Genomic DNA, 18,672 nt, shown 5'->3' on the forward strand with positions numbered 1-18,672 from the left:
TCTCAATTTTCCCACATCTCTTTCATCCACCCATTCCTTTCCCTCTCTCCCTTTCCCCACCTTACTCCCATCCTTATTTCTTCCATGCCTTCCATGCCCCTACATCTCATTTCTCCTTGCCAACTTTCCTTCCTTTCCTGCCTTCCTTCTTTCCCTGCCATCCCTCTCTTCTGTCTCTCACTCTGTGTTGTCTCTCCATCCCTCCCTCACGTCTTTTTCAGTCTTTGCATGCTTTCAACAACTTCCTCCCTCTGATCTGCTCTGTTCCAGCTCTCTTCCTAAACTTGTTTGTCACCCTTCCTCACCATAACCCTCTATTCCCGTTCTTTCATGTATCTCTACACGGTGTGCCTCCCATTTCCTCCGTCTCTGCCTACCTCCACCTCACCTTCCCTTCCTCCCTCCCTCCTTCCCTCCTCACATCTCTCTCCAACTAGGCCTCTATCCTCCACCCATCTGCCATTTCCACCCTCTGTGTCTCCCTTGCTCCCCTGCAATCCGCAGTTCACAGGTTTCCCAGGGCACATTGTTGCATCCCAACGGAAGCTTGCACAGCATTCTGCCATAAATAATTGAAGAGGCCCCACATGGCCAGGCACGCTCAGTCTAAATGGATTATTCTGGGAGAGATCAATGCTGGCCTGTGAGGGTTTTATTAGGGCCTGCAGATGAAACGTACAAGGCCACCGCCAATGCTCTCCTCTCTCTGTCTTAATTCTGCCCTGCTCTAGCGTGACATTCTCACCACCTCCTCCCGCCCCTCTCCTGCACCTTCAGCCATCCACCCACTACCAGTAACGACCCACCCACAGCACAACAGGACCATAGCTGACGCCTTACAGTACACTTCTGAATTAAACATAAATGACTATCCAAGACAGAATATGAATCATTCATTCTTTATGATGTCTTTGACTATGATGCAGTCTAGTAGTAAACAGGCCAGACAGTGTTTTGTTATCCCTGCTGTTGTCGAGATGCATCATCTTCACAGACCTCCACCCTCATCAGACCCCTGTTCACCAGGATGGCGGAAAACATCAGGCAATACCCACTGGAGTTGTCATGGGCAAGAAAAGGGGGGAGGTAAAATGCTACCATGACCTTCAAGAGTTACGACCCTTGGGGGCGGGTGGTGGCTGCAGTAGCGAATAAACCCTCTGCAAGCTTCTCTCCCCAAGGAGATTTACATCTGTCTCATCCACTGAGAGGCTTCCTAATTGTCTGCTTTCCGGAAAACATCCTGCAAAGCTGGCAACCATGGATAGTTTGTTAGTTACTCCCCTTTGTTTGATTCCTACTGCTAAATAATGAGAAGAATATAAACAATTGCCCTAAACAGACACATGGTGACACATAAACTACAGTGCCATTAGACAGTCCAGTCACCACATTCAGTGTGATTGCTGGGAACACACTATGACCTTCCTTGAACATTTGTTTTTGGCGCTGAGGTACAGCAGTGGCGAGCACGCAAAAGAAAGCAATAAGTTTGAAATGACGCAGCTGTAGCAGAGATCAAGGCCACCATTCATTCACTGTCTGGCTCTCTGCGATCTCTGAATGCAACAGTGCAAGGCTTACATACTGTACACTGGGGGGAAAAAAAATCCCCGCACTTAACTTTTTACAATCCTCTGACTGCAAACCATCGCGACATGAGGTGAAACGTAACACCTGTGCCCAGTTGCCGCAATTTGCGTCAAAATCCATACACTTTCCGGGAGTAAAATGTGAACATACAGGTGTGACACACATCGTTAGACTTACACTATGCGTGAGTGGCATTCCCCCCGTCTTCCTTTGCGAACAAGCGTCCATAAATCCACTTAGAAATCATACAAAAGAGCCGCTCCTTGTGACCCAGAACTTCCCCCGAGAATCATCACGTTTTACGTTTTCTTCAGTGTTAAAGAAATCCAGTTAAAGCTGTCAGGATATCCATCAGTACGCCGTGAACGATAACACCTCATGGGGAATCCAGCATATTCTAATGGTGCCAGTTTCCCAAAATGCCATGGAGTCTATATACTTTACATCACGGCAACATTTGCGGGCCAATCGCTTTTTAGAGCTCCCAAAGCATTATGGGACCCGCAGTTCAAAAAGGGCATTATCCCCAAAATCGAAGTATGACGGAATAAAATAGGAGGTACAAAATCCATTAATATTAACTCCGTTTTCATGTTGCACTGTCAACATTTTTATTATCTTTTCCTTTTGCCAAACTACTGTTGTAATATTGTTTTCAAATGGAAAATGCATTGTATAAAAATACAGTTTTACTAGCTGAGACAAATTACACATTTCCCTCCCATCCACTGCCTTGTCCCTTCTGACTGTGTATTTTTGACTACACCTGAACCCATTATTTGTTGGCGTGTTCTCAGGTTCTGTAAACACACACATTACCACTGCAATTATCCTTGAGTAAAGAGCCTTTGAATACATAACATGCTGCTTTAACCTGAACTAAGACTCCCTCCGTGATTATGAAGTGTTCTCCTCACTGGTGAAAATGAACCATGACAATTTTTCCCTCCACTGTATGCAGTTTTGTGATTACTACTACGATTGTAACCGCCGGACATGCTTGATATGGTATGGTGTTTTAAAATGAAGCTTAACATATTTGACAGATAGAGAGGAGCCCGGAGGCTTTTGCCCTCCTCCCTCACAAGCAAGTGGTCTTCATCTCTATCCCAGGAACAGAGAACTCTTGCATTTCCCTGGGATCGCCCATCTTGTTCCTTCTTGACAGCTTTGCGTGTAGCAGGAAAATGTATACACATCAAAACCATTAAAGTGTCAAGCTCCACGGTGGGCTCAAACCAGGTCAGGATGTTCGTGGAAAACTTGTGAATAGTGTTTTTTTTTTTTTTTTTTGCCCTCATTCTAGCAGACAGGACTTCTGGTAAAGAGCTTATATCTGAGCCATTCGAAATGACAAACTAGTCTTCAAAAAACGCAAGGACAATTTCTTTCTGTGCTTTTTCCAGCACTCATTTGCATACGGATTTGAGGACCATATGCTTCCTGACAAGATTTACTGTACAATATGGCACCATGGGACAGAAGGCTGAGTACAAAAAAATGCTCTGTCACATTATACCACCCCTCCTTTGCTTTTCTTTAATGATTAACTCACTCTAAATTACCTCTGCAGTGCCAGCTACTGGAGCTCTGGTTACATGTGTCAATCTCTCACTGGTCTTATTCACCCTGACCCCTCACATAGCAAATTACTGTGTTTGCGTGTGTCTCAAGAGGTGGGGTTGAGAATGGGATGAGATGGGACACTCTGAAATTGACACTCTGCTACTTAGAATTTCAAATCCTGCCACAGGCAGGGGAAAAAAACATGAGAGGAGAAAAAAAAAAATCGTCTGCTGTTTATCTGCAGGTGACAACTAACAAGCGCTCTCCTGGTAATTAGACTACTGCAGTGCACATGGGCGAAGCTCTCCATAAAGTGTGCTTATGATTAAATATTTGCTGCTTTCTCTCTCTCTCTCTCTCTCTCCTCTGTCTCCTCTCCCTTTGCGCGTTTGGGTTTCCTTAAACAGTTCTGCCAGCCATCCACATCTATTTCCATTTTGACTGCATTAATGATATGGCCACACACACTTAGGGTTGGTGGCTTGTAATGAGACTGCAGAGCATGACTTATTGCTCATCTTGTAAAAGTGTATATTGTGCGTGCGCGTGTGTAAGCAGGTGCGTGCCTAGCACTATGTGTGTTTGCAATGTATGTCGATCATTTTTAACAGCAGTGGCCTGTCTCATATGCCTGAAACTATCTCCGCCGCCCAGCTGGTGACAGGTACACATGATTGAAGTGCATTTCTGCGGGAGAAAAACAACGAATGCTTAGGCATGCCATCCAATCACCCATCTCATACATACAGAGAAGCTAGTTGATTGATGGCAAGTTGAACTAACCTGGCTCATCCCTGTTAACCAAGAGCCACCTTTAAAGGTGACCTATGACGCTGTGCACTCTAAAAATTAAATAGGCCTTATTATGACAGTCCTGTGATTGAAATCTTTTGACATTTCTTTGGGATCTTATGAGGATGAAGTGTGATGTGAAAGGAAAAAAATGTAATTAAATTAAATATAAACACATGGCTGGATTTGTCCCTGCACTACAGCTTCCAAGACCCATGACAAGGTATCTTTTTTTCCTTCATCCTCCCCTCATCAAAATGGGAACTTGAACCTGATAATACTTCATAAAATACAAATAAACTGTTGGTCTTTCATGCTATATTTTAAGTATGGAAGGCACTTCAGTCCCTCGCTGGATCCATATGGATCTCTGCAGAATCAACAGTGTACCTCCACTTTTTAGAGTGTGTGGCCTCTATCCATGTCCAACATGTGTATTTGACTGCTCCATGAACAAACACTGGGTGAGGAGACGCTTCATAAAACGTGTCCAGCCCATTAAGTCTGAGGGAAGGACTCCATAATGGCTGTCCTTCCACACGCCTGTCTGTTCAGACAGCAGAGAGTGACTTCCTCCTGTCGCAGCGATCATTGGGTGGCACCACATCTTCATATCAAAAGTAGGACGGAAACACATGCAGACACAATGTCTTACAAACAGTCGCCTAAAAATCCTACAGGTGATAAAAATAAATAAATAAAAAAAAAGATTTGACATCACAAATCCAGTGAATGAATTCAAATCTCTCTGTGCCTTGTCGTGTGTTAAGATGTGTACACCAACTCATGCATTACATCATTTGTTTCATCACCGTGGTTCAGCTCCACATATTGTAAGGTCTTCTTGCAGGAGGCCACACTTTGGACTGTTATTGAAAAAAAAAAAATGTGCATGAAATATGGAAAAGGCAAAACTCAAGGAGCATATGATTGGCTGCCGGAACACATCTGTGGTAGAATAAATCTGCATATAATTTAGCAAGGACTCTGGATTATTGTAATCCATTGTTAAATGTTACCTGGATTGCTCTAATGCTCCTGGGCATCCTGCTGCGTGTGTGCGTGTGTGTATGTGTTTGTGTTTGTGCATACTGGGGAGGGGGAAGAGAGGTGGGGTCACTCCAAATTTCTCATGTGACGGAGCATAACGGGGAATTGTAATACACAGCAACATCATAAATTTGATTACATTACATTGCACTGCAAGCCTGTAAGCCATTTCCAGGCACCATAAAAAAGCTATAACTAAGTTACCACGGGTACAGAGAAAAATGAATAAAGCCATTTTCTTTCAACAACCCGGGCGCTGCCGAGATATTGTTCTCTCCTCTGGCTTTTATGAGCTTTGCAGACGCGCTCATTGCGATCGAAGCAGGAGACGGAACAAGATGGAAAATGCACAACTTAGGTAAAATAATCGACTAGATCGCTCTGTGGCAAATGTTTCAACACGAATCGAGTGAAATGTGCTGTCATATCCTAATCACATATCAAAAATCTCCTTAAGGCTTTGACATGATGAATCCGACTGGTGAGGAATGCAAAAAGGAGAAGTGTTTGCAGTGGTTTTGAGAGGAATAACGGATACACACAGGGATCCCCCACATCTTAAAAAACTTTATTGTTATGTCATATCGTTTTTAGACTAATGGAGCCTTATTATGTGGCAGCGGCTCTGCGCGTAATTTCGAACCTATATAACAAAAATGAAGGCAGTGGAACGCCCACATTTGAAAGTTTGATATTGAGACATTCACGCCTGAGTTTTTATATTTCTCACTGGACATAAAACAACATCAAACGTATCGCCAACATCCACGGGGACAACAGCAGGGTCTCCGTGCACGGGAGCGAGTGTATTTCGAGTCGGGAGTCTCCAGCATTCAACAAGGGCATCACCGGCACTTACAAAAAGTCAGTGTCATTGCTGTGCTCGCACCACCGCGGTGGGGCTGTGGAAAGCTCGAGTGGCGCACCTTGAAATGAGCCCAACTCCTTTCTACACGCTGCGCAAAGCAAAGGCAACCCCGGTCCAGGGGTGTAGACCGTCACTACAGTAGGACTCCCAAAAAGTCCAGCATGTTCACCTTAGGCTTTAACACCACATCAAACAGCGGCTGGCAGGCACGCACAAACAGAGAGAGAGAGAGAGAGAGAGAGAGAGAGAGAGAGAGAGAGAGAGAGGGAGGAAGAGAGAGAGAGAGAGAGAGAGAGAGAGATGACATATCGAAAATGGCATTTCCGATCGATGCCTGCAAGAGGAACTGAACGTGTCATGATCTACGGGCATCTTCATATCAGTGGATACTAATGCAAAGCATCTCATGGTCGACTTGGTAAATGAAACACCCCCCTGTGGAGGTGCAGTTTCTAGATGGAGCACCCCCGCACACACACACACACACACACACACACACACACACACACACCTCCGCCCGAAAAAAAAGATGATTCAGAAATATGCGTTATGCTCCGAAGCTATACAGCGCGTACAAGTGTGAGAGACATCCTTGAGAATCTTCCCTCTTGTCTCTGCTGCAGAACCACCCAGGTTTCTTTCATTTGGGAGATTAAGATTGTAATGAACTCTCAGTGGGGGGATTGAAAGGGAAGCCGTGCCTATTACCACCGTCGTTCGGAATGATGGATATCCTTCATACACAGGCAGCACATATGCTCTGCCACCACCACCACCACCACCACCACCACCAGCAGCAGCAGCAGCAGCAGCTTTGCGGTGGCAGAGTCGGGTCTCCCGCTGAGTCCGGGACTATCGAGCATCTCTCGTCCATGGCAAAGCTCCGCGGCAGCTTGGGCAAGCTTCTTTGCAGTATTCTGAAACGATGCTCCTCTTTGGACACTTGCCTGCGTCTCTTCACGGGTGTTTAAACGGCAGGATAACGCACGGCTTGTGCGCTCCGAAACCAAATGCCCACATGTCTCATTTTTTTTTTTTTTTTTTTTGTTGTTTTTTTTTGTTTAAGCTTATAGAGAATTAAAAACCGTGATTAAAATTCGCAGCTATTATTAACAAAGGAGAGAGAAAGAGAGAGAGAGATAAAAAAAAAAGAACTGGCAGACAAAAGTAGCTGGGCTCAGGAAAAAGGAGACAGGGAAGTAATGCCTACCTTTTGTCAGCCTCGGAGTTCCTTTTTCTTTCTTCACAGCTTATAAACCCTCACATCTTCATGATTAAAACAAGCAATAATCCCCGTGTTTGTGTTAGATGTGTGCGTCCCCGCGGCAGGTCCAGTGAGGAGCGGTTCACGGGCTCCTCTGCCGGGATAAATAATGTTTTTTAAATCCACCCCAGGAGCGCAGGTTGCTCAGGACGCGTCTGGGTATACGGCAGGAGGAGTCGCTCCCTTAGCAGCAGCAGCAGCAGCCACCGTGCGCACTTGGAGAAACCAGAGCTCTGTCCGCGCAGGGAAGCTAAGGGAATGATGTCATGCGTCCGGCCCTCCCTCTCCAGCCACCCCTCAACTCATGGTGCCCCCCCCCCCCCCCCCCCCTCCTCTCTTCTTTTATGGCACGTTGTGTTTTAATATTTGCACTGAGGAAAAAAGACCGTAGATATACATTTAATCTACAGGCTATTTAAATCTTGATTTTGGATGGATGTTACTTTGACTCAATGGAATGCAAAAAATTCATGAAATAAACCATGCAGTACCGTTATCACAACAATCTGACATTTGTTTGTTGAGCAGTGGAAACATTTCCCCAGCTGTTTAAACGAGGTTTAAAGCTGGAACACAAGGCTGACAACTTGCCATTAAGGATTTCTTTTTGCAGTGCTCCACCTGACGTGATGAAGTCATGCCGTTTCCCCACGCCTCGCTGAAGATGTCGCCCAGTAGAATCGTCAGCCTTGCTTTACCCGGGATAAGAGGGGAGGTAAGGTAGCATGAAACAGACCAATGCGCGCTGCGCACTGAGTCAAGGCCGCCTCCCCCTCCCCGGTGCAGCCGGCGCATCTTAAAGATAAAGCATTGCATCTTCTTATCGGGATCATAGGCGCGGTTCATTGTGCATATCATATTCTACACTGCAAACAAAAAAGTAGTTTTAACAGCTCATTTGGTCTCATTTTGAGTTGCAAATGATTTGGGAAATGCTGTTTCTTGTAATAGGACTATAGATGAATTTAATTTGTTCCAGTGCACACAATATGTGAAGTTTGTCATGATGATTTTTCATTGTTTTTACCATAAGAAGATACTGGTAAAACAACTGAAAATTTGTTATCAGCTTCCTGTGATATTTTTACTTCCCAGTGAATAGCTGAAATAACATCCACAGGTTTATCATTGCCTAATTATCAACTACTGAAGGTGAACATTTTAATGAATCATAGATTAAGGTCAGTGAATGATAGTGAATAAGTCTATTTTGGCATAGGCTATTCAAAGTATCTTCGTATGCATTTGAATTCCTCACAGTGGGCGAGCAAGCTATAAGGTATTTTCTGCATTCTGACTTTGCCGCTGGCTCCTTGCTGAAAAAAAAAAAAAGACGGAGAGAAAAAGACTGCTAGTGCATTTAATCAATCAACTTCAGCTGCAGGTTTTACTTAATCAGATATTTAAAGTGGCAGGGCTGCTTTCCTCTACACTATATATTGGTCTCTCACAGGGACAAGCTGCATTGTAGCCCAGTGCTGGAACCTGGCCATTCTGTCATCTAGGAGACCAATCCTTCCATCCATGCAGTTCACAAGTTGCATTCCCACATGCTATGGGGAGATAAAACAATACAACAGGTCACTGCTTTGTCAGTCCCTCAACGGGATGACTCCCAAACACATTCATAGACATATTCCCACCTGTGGGCAACACTGAGACAGCAGACCTAAATGTTTTTTAGTGTTCAGGGAACACCCATGCAAACTTGAGGGACTAGGAACCTGCTTTTTGTAAGGCAGCAACTCACCACCTAGCCACCACGTGACCCTGCAAACCTTTTATTAACTTTTGTTGTGTGTGTCCCACGTCTACATAAGCAGATAAACTGATATTTTGAACTATTTTTAACTAAGATATAACAAGCCATTATTGTTTTTAAAAGTGTATTTTACATGCTCAAAAGTATCATAGAATAGATTTAACAAAACATTTAATAAAAAAAAAGGCACTGCCTGTTTAAAGCACATTGATTGTCGTATAGAGCTGACAATTTTGACACTGACACATGGAGCTAAAAAAATGAAAAAAATGCAAGCATGGTCCTTTAAAGATGGTAGACCTCAATTGATTTCTGTGTCACGGGCTGATGGAACAAAGAGGTGAAGATGCATAAATTAACGACTGGAAAGTACCCTGCAAGAGCCAGCGATTTCATCATTTGTGGCCCCAGTGGGGATCAGACTGCTAACCTTGGAGGAGTTGAAGTCGTTCTCTACCCACAGAGCTCTACAGGACAATGCGTGACCTTTAAGCCGAACTAAAGCATTTAAGTCCCCTGGACTGATAATTTGATTGTCCTTTGCCTGTCTTTGCCTTTACTTCAGGTAATTGGACATTCCTTTGATAATGTGTGCTCAGGTCAGAAAGGGGGCACCAACCATTGTGAGCCAAAAGTGCGTTTGTAGTCACAGTGTTGCAGGTTCTCGAATGCTGTATTTACTGTATGTACTTATATTTGGTTGACTCTCATTGAGTGAAAGTCTTGCCCTCATATTTTGTGCTGCAGTCCATCTGTGAATGCCATCTGGATGAAGAAAGAAAGAAAGAAAGAAGGAAAGAAAGAAAGAAAGGAAGGAAGGAAGGAAGGAAGAAAGTTGTATATTTTGCATGCAGATTTTATTTCTTCCTTCATTTAAACAGGTGACATTACTGTAGACTCTAAATTAGTACATTTCCATTAGTTTCATTTACGTCAGTGAAACCAATCAGTAAAACAGTTAACATAATATTCTCTGGCTAAAATATGTGTTGCAACCTTGTCGTGCCTTCAGAGTGGATGAATCAGAATGAAAAAGTATTAATAGAAGCCAGCGTGTACCCGCTGTAGTAGCTGCTTTTTTTTTTTTTTTTTTTTTTTGGCATTACAGTGTTAACCAGCTGAAATCCATTGGTTTCTAATATCAAGCTTTTCTCAGTTAATCTCACAATGACAGGAGCAGATTCCTTTCATTTGTATGGTACCTTTAGTCAATTAACTTTCCAATCTCAAAGCAAAGTGACAGGCTATCACTCTCCAGTTGTACCCCATGGGGTAAATCCCATTCTGCTGTGAATTTAATATCATAGATCTAAAATTACCTAAGCAAGAAAAAAAAATAGATACACTTTCCTGATAAAATGACACCAATGGTTGGACCTCGTTCCCCCCTGCACTAACTCTGGTGTTTGCTCAAGTCCGGCTCCTTTTCAGCTTTCCTTCTGTCTAAATAAAGATAAGACAGGTGGTCTACCCACTCTCCTTTAAAGACAAGAGAGACTGCTCCTCGTCTTTGATTTTCTCACAGCATCTCTCTGTTCCTCCAACTCTCCTTTTCCCATCACCCACTGCCATTCCATCAATCACCTTTTTTTTTTCTTCTCTCTCCTTGCCCTGCCTAGCTGACCTCGCTTCTGCCTAACTCCTCTTTCCCTTCCTTAACATGTTCACCTGTGTGTGGGAAACAAATGACAATCAGACCAGCTGGATGAGTGGCTTAATTATAGGAGAAGTAGTGGTCTGTCACCTTTCGGTGAACACTGGCAATCAAGGGCCATCAGCATGAAGAAAAGTCAGACAAGGCCATTCTTTGATTGGCAATTTCAGGAGTGTTACTTAGTCTACGTGATATGCTGAACAAGCTTTAGATAAGGGATAAAGATGCAATTCCAGTCCACTTTTACTGTATCTACTATGGGGTTGTCTGTCTACTGCATGTGCAACTAAAATGAACATCCGCATAACCTTGATAATGCACTCATATTGTATTATTTTGTCATTTTGATGGGTCTTCAATAAAACACATGTCTATTAAAAATGTCATGAAAACACTACATTTAAAAAAGCCTGGTGGACAGTTGCTTTTTGTAACCTATCTAAAAAATTCAGTTTTGTTAGTGTAAGAACATGAGGTTGAAGCTGAAATAAACAGTTTTTTAAATCTTGATGTGACCTTTAAAGCCTCTGTTGATCATAAAATGTTTTATTTGTAACAATAAAAAATAAAGGATATGGTTAAATAAAACCATAGCCTCTGGAACATTAGTAATAAAACTGCTAAAAGAAGAATGAATGGCCTATTCAGCTGTGATCAATGTCTCTTTAATCTTCCTTTTGTCCTTTTTTGGAATGACGGTTTTCTATAAACAATTACCTACTCATTTTTTTTTTTTTTTTGTGGAAATATCAAGTAAGTACAGGAATACACAAACAATAAAGGTAGGATGTTAGAGTGCTATGGTTCATACAATAAATTAAATACATCAAGATACACTCTGTTATTTGTGTTTCGATTAGTCCTGTGAATCTGTAAAGGGGAATAAAGAACATAACACTCACACAAATACAATAAATGTTTTTTTTTTGTTGTTGTTTCTTTTTTTATTCACTGAAAAGTGTACAATATGGAAAGAATCCTGAATTCTAAATAATTCAATGAAACATCAGAGTTGCATTATTTTCTTCAGAGTTAGTTTGCAGGAAATAACACAGGGATTTCCTGGTCCAGTCCTTTGTGCAGCTTAGTGATTCGAATAGGTTACTTACAAAAGCCAGAATTAGTGGCTCACTTCGCCACTGGTCACTATGCTAGAATGGCACTGATCTTACTGCGAGGTGCTCTGGATAATGGTCCCCCCAAATGGCATATGCACTTTCCAGCTGTCTGGATGGAGCTTAATTAGCCACTCACATTAAGTAAGGGTGAACCATCTCACAAATATGCAAAGTATCATTCATTCAAGTGGTTTGAATGAATGAATCAAACTTAATTCAGTATATTTTATGAGAATCCTTACTTGTCTATATGACACTCCTGCTTCTGGGATCCAAAAATGAGTGCTCTATATTTTGTCATGGCATCTTCTCCCCTGTATTCACATATAGGCGTGTTTCAGTTGTTAAGATCATAGGAAGTTTGGAGAACTATGTTCCACACAGTCAAAGATAACACGACTGAATTTTTTTTTTTAAAGGAAACTTGAGTAATACAGATTAATCATGGGCCAATGATTGACAGTTCACATAATGAGAATGGCCATATTGTTTAAACAATTTTCGAGAGACATCCATCATTACTGGGATCCTTTGATGCAACACAGACGATGTAAACAAGAGCGCTGTGCAGAGAGAAGAGATTGCAGTGTTGAGAGTGAGTTGGGATGTGGGAAATATGGCTGGATTGAAAAACACCATTTTGATACACAGCCTTTCAATTACTTGCAATATGTAAAATAATCTGTGTTTGCCACTTAAGTTACCAGTTTACTTTATCAGAAATTTAAAATGTATTAAATATAGCAAATAACAATCCTGAAATGTCCTGTTTCTCTTGCATCACACCACAGATTCTTACTGAAGAATAGAGAGAGCACACTTTGTGTGTGTGCATGTGTGTGTGTGTGTGTGTGTGTAGAGAGAGAGAGAGCGAGAGAGAGAAATAAAAACAGTAATGCAGATATGGCTTTTGAGAAGACGTTCTTTTGTTTGTTACCATAGCAATGAAAGTAAGCCCCATCCACACAGCAACAACAGTCTCAACAGTTAAAAGATCTTAGGCCTATGCAGTTCAATGAGTAGAGCGTGGCATGAACACTCACTGGGTTACAGGGTTTTGATATTTTGACATTTAGCAAGAAGAGAATGCCTCTGACTCTGAGTTCACACCAGGAGCAACACCTCAGCAACATGTAGGCACTTAGCCTATACAAGCAACCATCCCTTCAAAGCCAAACTGGCTTTTCTTTTAGGATTCAAACTTCAGGTCAGCACTAGGCACCATTATTTAGAAGTAAGCCTCTGAAAATTACCAGTCCCCCAGGAAATTGTGATACAGCCAAATGCCCTAATGTTTGCAAGGACTTGGAAAATGTTCTAGCGCTCACATTTTTATGCCCATAAGAAATGCTCCAATTGAAAGAATACCTACCAGATTTTCACGTAACAATAATTCAATCCATGACCACATCTGTGAACCAAAGTGAAATAAACATCTAGTCTCGTCTCAACGGACCTACCGTCTTGGAACCACAGTGATGAAAACTCTTTGTCTAGATGACTGGATTACAGTAACCTGGGCAAAGCTACACTTTCTGCACCAATATGACACATACTTGAAATCCATTACAACTGTTCTCAAACAATTGTTTCCGGTAACTTTGACAAGTTCACACTGAATAGACAGTTATGCAAGATAATTCACTGCTGCAATAAATAAGTACAGAATGTGTGTGACATAAATAGCAGCCAAGGGTGTTTACATCAGGTGCATGAGAGAAAAAAATATGTGTGAAACGGATACGGTCGTCAGTCATTGCATGCCACTCACATGCCACTTAGGGATGGTGTGGAACGATGTGTTTGAAGTCTGTTCGGTGAGACCAGTGACAAAAAAAAAAAAAAAAAAAATTCAGAGATGCTTCTCTGTGGATTTGTCTTAAAAAGGCTGGCGTATCAAGTCCCATGAAAGCTACCCATCCATCCAGGTGTATTCACTCATGTTACTGCAAGGTGCAATCGATGGAACCCGCCTAGCATACACTGTGGCATAAGTAAAGATTTTACCGCTGCCTATATGGAGAAAGTCAGTGAGTAAGGAACATGACAGTATGAGCGAAACCCAGTATGGGTGCATGTCGTGACAACAGTGAATGGAAATAGAAGCGCTGCTGTACAGGGCGATAAATTGTCTATAACACAGACTCATAATGGCTGTGTTAAGGTGCTGGTGTATACAGGAGCCATTGAGATGCACTTGGCTCATTAAGAAGAGTCATTGAGGGGATGAGTGGGCGTATGAGCGGGTGAGTATATGACACGTCAAGGCTTTGATGCACTGACAGGTAGAGAGCTCATTCTCCTGCTCTTCCCCTGTCATAATGCCCTCTTTTCACTTCTCATGCATTCTCTCACTCTTGATAAACTCACCGCCAGCTGGATTATTGTTTGGCGTCTACACTGTTTCACTCTCTCCGAGCACTCCCTGCTTCCTGACTAGGTCTCTTTTCAGCTGCATCTCCTCCTCATTTGCTTCTTCTTCTCACTTTTTCTCGGTTGTTGCCTTCTCCCCCTTGCTGCGCTTGCTGCGTAGATATCTATAGCAACAGCCTGACAGGACATTCAGGTGGGCGAAGGTGTGAACATCCCTCAGAAAAATAATAATAATTTTAAAAAAAAGATGAACAGAAGATGGTATCTCTGTAAATGCAAGATCTTCACAAGGTTGTCTTGTCATCACTGCAAAATAGGGGATATTTAGAGTATAGGCTGGTAAAAATAGTTCTGGGTGGGCTTGTCTGGATTCATAATGTAGCCTACTAACAAGCGGAGGATAGTGTGAATGAGCATCTGCACCCACAGTGGCTGGTTGTTGCATTCGGTCCCTCTGCCAGTCAGGAATTACTTTTAAAAATGCTGTTATGATCTTGTAGTTATATTTTTGTCTTCATGTGAGTACCAATCTCTCTTTCACAGTCACTGATGCACAGAAATAGATGTGTGAGTGCACACACACATACAGTGAATGTACGCACCACCACACTCACACATACCCAGCTAGAGGGGATAGTTGCAGGGAGGAGGAAGAAGTCTGGGAAAGTTGTTGAGAGGAGTATTTAACTTGTTGTTTTCTCACTTTCTCTATCCATTGTCATTTATCTAACATTTTTATTTATATCTATTTATATAACTTTTTTTTTTTTAAAACCAACTTTTGGTTACAACTACTGCCTGAAGCAAACTCAATCAGGGTGACATGGTTCTTATTTTCCCTACAGGGGCATAAACATTTCCAACAGATAACAGTGTAACATGCAGCAATGGGACTTTGCATCTACAGGAGAGGGTAAGACTCTCTGTGGGACTTGGTAGGATTGGAAAAAAAAAGTCCCACACAGTCCTCTACTCTACTCTAGTACGCTCTAGTATAAGCTTGAGTTTATATTTGCACAACTGATGTGATACTGTAGAAACCGTTTTGGCATTTTAATTCTACATTAATGTCCTACCAAAACAGACAAAACAGATGTAAGAATCCAAACCCTTAAAATGCACCCGACATACTTGTATTTAGGTATTCAGGTAAACATTGTTCCGCAGGAAAAACACATATTCCATGTTGTATATAGAGCATCTAACAGAAGTTAATCTGAAACCTGTGGTCTGGCTTCTGAACTCAAAAACAAAACGATAAAACAGGCTGGAGGTATTTACGACAGAATACAAAGTGATCAGCAATTACGTTTTGTATTGTATTTCACATGCTCACATATTTATTGTGGTATTTAATAGCAGGTTCAAGCCATTCATTAATGCACTTTACCAACAGGTTTATTTTATTGAAGCTCAGGACCTTAAAAATGTCAATGGCTTTTTTGTTTAGCTCATTGTCACAGAACATGTTGATACCAGCTTTTAATTAAAAAGAGAACAAAAAAAAACAAACCCAACAAACCAAAAAAAAAAAAAAAATACAAAATATATTTTAGAAAATTAACAAATTACATTCAGTGGGTATTTTTATTCAAATTGCCTCTCAGTACCTCTCCTGCAAACACTGGGAATGAAACCTTTAACCCCGGCAATTGTAGTGCCATGCTCTGTTGAACAATACAGGAACCACTCTGACCTAGTTTGATATTATACACAGAAGCTTTATAAATTTATACAGGACCACCAAAGGAAAAAAAAAGCAGACAGTGAGTCAGAGAGTCAGGCTGCAGCTCATCTGTACATTAATACTCCACCTTTGCCTACCCTGTGCAACTGCCTGCAAAACAGCACCTCTCTCACACCATCGCTGTGATAAGATCTGACTTAACCTTGGTGAGGTGCATCACCTCCAACAATAACACTACCTTGTCACAACTAGAGAACATCACCTTCAGGGGATAAGGGTACCATTAGAGGTGGAAATAAGCTCAACCGATAAAGCCAGATTTCAGTTTTGGGCTTGTATGTAGCATGAAGTGTTTAGTTCAGCATCATTTCCTTCTCAAGGTTTCTTTTTTTAATGTTAAAACACCCATGTCAGTCTTACCTTTCCAACAAAAAACAGGTTGTGATAAAAGAGGCTGAGAAGACTGGTTATAGTCCAGTGGTATTCTCATTCACATGCATGAAAGGAGAAAAAAAACAGCAAAATTCAAAATTAGACCTGTCCAATTGCTTGTGTATCTCTCGTCACACTAGTGCTTGCGATCTTGGTGATGGCAGTATAGGTCTAATGGATCGTTCAGCTGGTCTGTCTACCACTTTGGTTCAGACTTTAATGTCTCATGAACTATCAGAAGGATTAAAAAGAAAGACATTCGTGGTTCCAGGGTGATGAATGTTAACAACTTTCCTCTTGCACCACCACTAGGGTCACATTTGTTGCTTTGACTGAAATGTGTCAACAACAATCGGATGAATTGCCATGAAATGTGGTGTAGACATTCACGTTCCCCTTAATATGAATTTCAGTAACTTTTCTCCAGTGCAAACATCGAGTCAAGAGTTTCATTTGTCCAGTACTTTGGTTCACGATCAAATACTTGCAAAATTAATGACATTCCCATCAGCTTCAGCTGCACTTTCTCTTAAGTTCTAATTGGCAAATATTAGTGTGCCTACACACAAAAATAAAATGGTGATCATGATAAAAATGATACCTGCTAAACATCCATATTTTAGCATTGTCGTTATGAGCATGTTAGCATACTGATGTAATTTTGCTCAAAGCACCAATATGCATAGGTACAGCCTCACAGAGCTCCTAGCATAGCTATAGACTTTTCTGTGACCCCAACCCCTCACAAAAGAGACAAAAAAACAATACAAAAAAACACATACCTTGCATATTGCCTTAGGAAGTACAATGACAAATATGGAAACAGTTGCACAGTTGGAAATTATGTCACAATTAGTGTTTACTTTGGACTTTGAAGGTTATAAAAGCAACATTTATGTGTGACATTAATATTTTGTTGGGTTTAAATGGTGTTGTTACGCAACCAAAATGATAAAATACTGACATTCTTGTTGTGAGCAAACTGTCTGATGTCAGAATCGTCTTATTCACATTACAGTGACGTCCAGTGGCTGCTGGGATAGTAGATATGATATGGTGACGTACATTTCATGGTACTGAAAACAGAACATCTGTCAACAACATACATTTGTCTAATCATAAATGTGGATTGTTAATCTTTTTTGGAAAAACGCTCCCCTCCTCAGTGTTCACCAACAATTCCCAGTACATATTGTATTCCCGAGTCTGACAAGTAATGATGAAGGGGGGTGTGCTATTAGTCAAGGGTTTAATAACAGATGAAATCCAGAGAAATCGAAAATTAAATGGATCCCCTTTAGCAGGTATGGTAATTAAACGTCAATGGAAAAATTCTGAGAGAGTACAGATACAGCAGCAGTTGTCAGATGGAATACATTACAACACATAATAATTCACTTTGGGACACCAGAGGTCACAGTAGAGCCTTCTGGAGGTGTTTGGGGTCTGAATCAGTGAAACATCTGTGATGGGAGGTGCCCACTTGATAACCCGGTGATAAACCTGAGCTCGCTACTCAACATTAAAGGAGCGCAGTTGCCAGATATTCATGAATAAATACTTAACTTGTGCCATTTTCGAAAAATCTTTCACTGTATAATTCAGTATACAGTAGGTTGAAAATAAAAGAGATACTGTAGTGTACATTTTTCTGCAGCTATTTCTGCTCTACTTCTCCAAACAAGCCAGGAGAGAACAGTTACCAGTGTCTTGCCAGTGGCTGCTTACTTTGTTGTTAGTTGAGAGGTTGTAACTGAGGTTAAGATGACTACTGACAAAGGGATATGTGGACTGTTGCCTGTGTACACTCGAACTGTGATTGCACAAGATAAAGCGTCCAGGATGGTGATAGCTCTATGTGTAAACAGAAAATTATATGCAGTGTTCATTCTTCGGGAATGTAGGTGGTTGAGAATTACTGCATTACTAAAATAGATATTGAAATTTATAGACATTGAAAGGTACCTACATTTTCATTCACAAATTTTATTCATTCATTCATTCATGGACATTCATTTGGACACAAAAAACACTGATACTTTCCACATATTGTTTCCTTTGACTGTGATGTTGCTTTGCATCATAACACCTCACTGATGTTGCTATCCAGCTGAACTGTCCATGTAACTTGATCACAGAAATGGTTTAAAATTGGCACTGTCAGTCAGAACAGGTGTGACAGCTAAACAACGTAAGAATAGTGAGAAGAATGCATCCAATCACATGAATGTTTCCAGTTGTACTGTGTTACAATATTCTACCAGACAAAATAGACAGTCTAATCCTGAGGGTAAATGTAGGCTCTCAGGCTCTTATCAGAAGGTAGATGCTAATGTGCTGAAACAAGACCCCAGCCGAGGTGAGTTAACCCACGTCATGCACACTGGTGTTTTGTGTATTATTGGCTCGGCCCGGCAGGACATCTTTCTGTAGATGATCAGCCGGTGGATGTCTTGCCACTGTTGCAGCCATTACTCTTGCTGACGCCTGAACTCTTAACCGTCAAACCTTCA

At 41.6% G+C, this 18,672-nt stretch overlaps 1 protein-coding gene across 7 annotated transcripts in view; it reads right to left on the minus strand.

Annotated features, from left to right (window-relative positions):
• Window positions 1-7,374, minus strand: part of ptprsa (protein tyrosine phosphatase receptor type Sa) — a 229,007-nt gene extending 221,633 nt beyond the window's left edge. For all 7 annotated transcript variants that reach the window (XM_071485975.1, XM_071485973.1, XM_071485974.1 and 4 more), the window contains exon 1: window positions 7,080-7,374. The gene's annotated coding sequence lies outside the window, so the exon portion shown is untranslated. The remainder of the gene's footprint in view (window positions 1-7,079) is intronic.
• Between the last annotated feature and the right edge of the window lie 11,298 nt (window positions 7,375-18,672).

This window comes from Trachinotus anak, unplaced genomic scaffold (assembly GCF_046630095.1).
Source record: "Trachinotus anak isolate AG129_WGS33_773 ecotype Australia unplaced genomic scaffold, CSIRO_AGI_Tana_v1 ptg000010l, whole genome shotgun sequence".
Classification (NCBI taxonomy): Eukaryota; Metazoa; Chordata; class Actinopteri; order Carangiformes; family Carangidae; genus Trachinotus; species Trachinotus anak.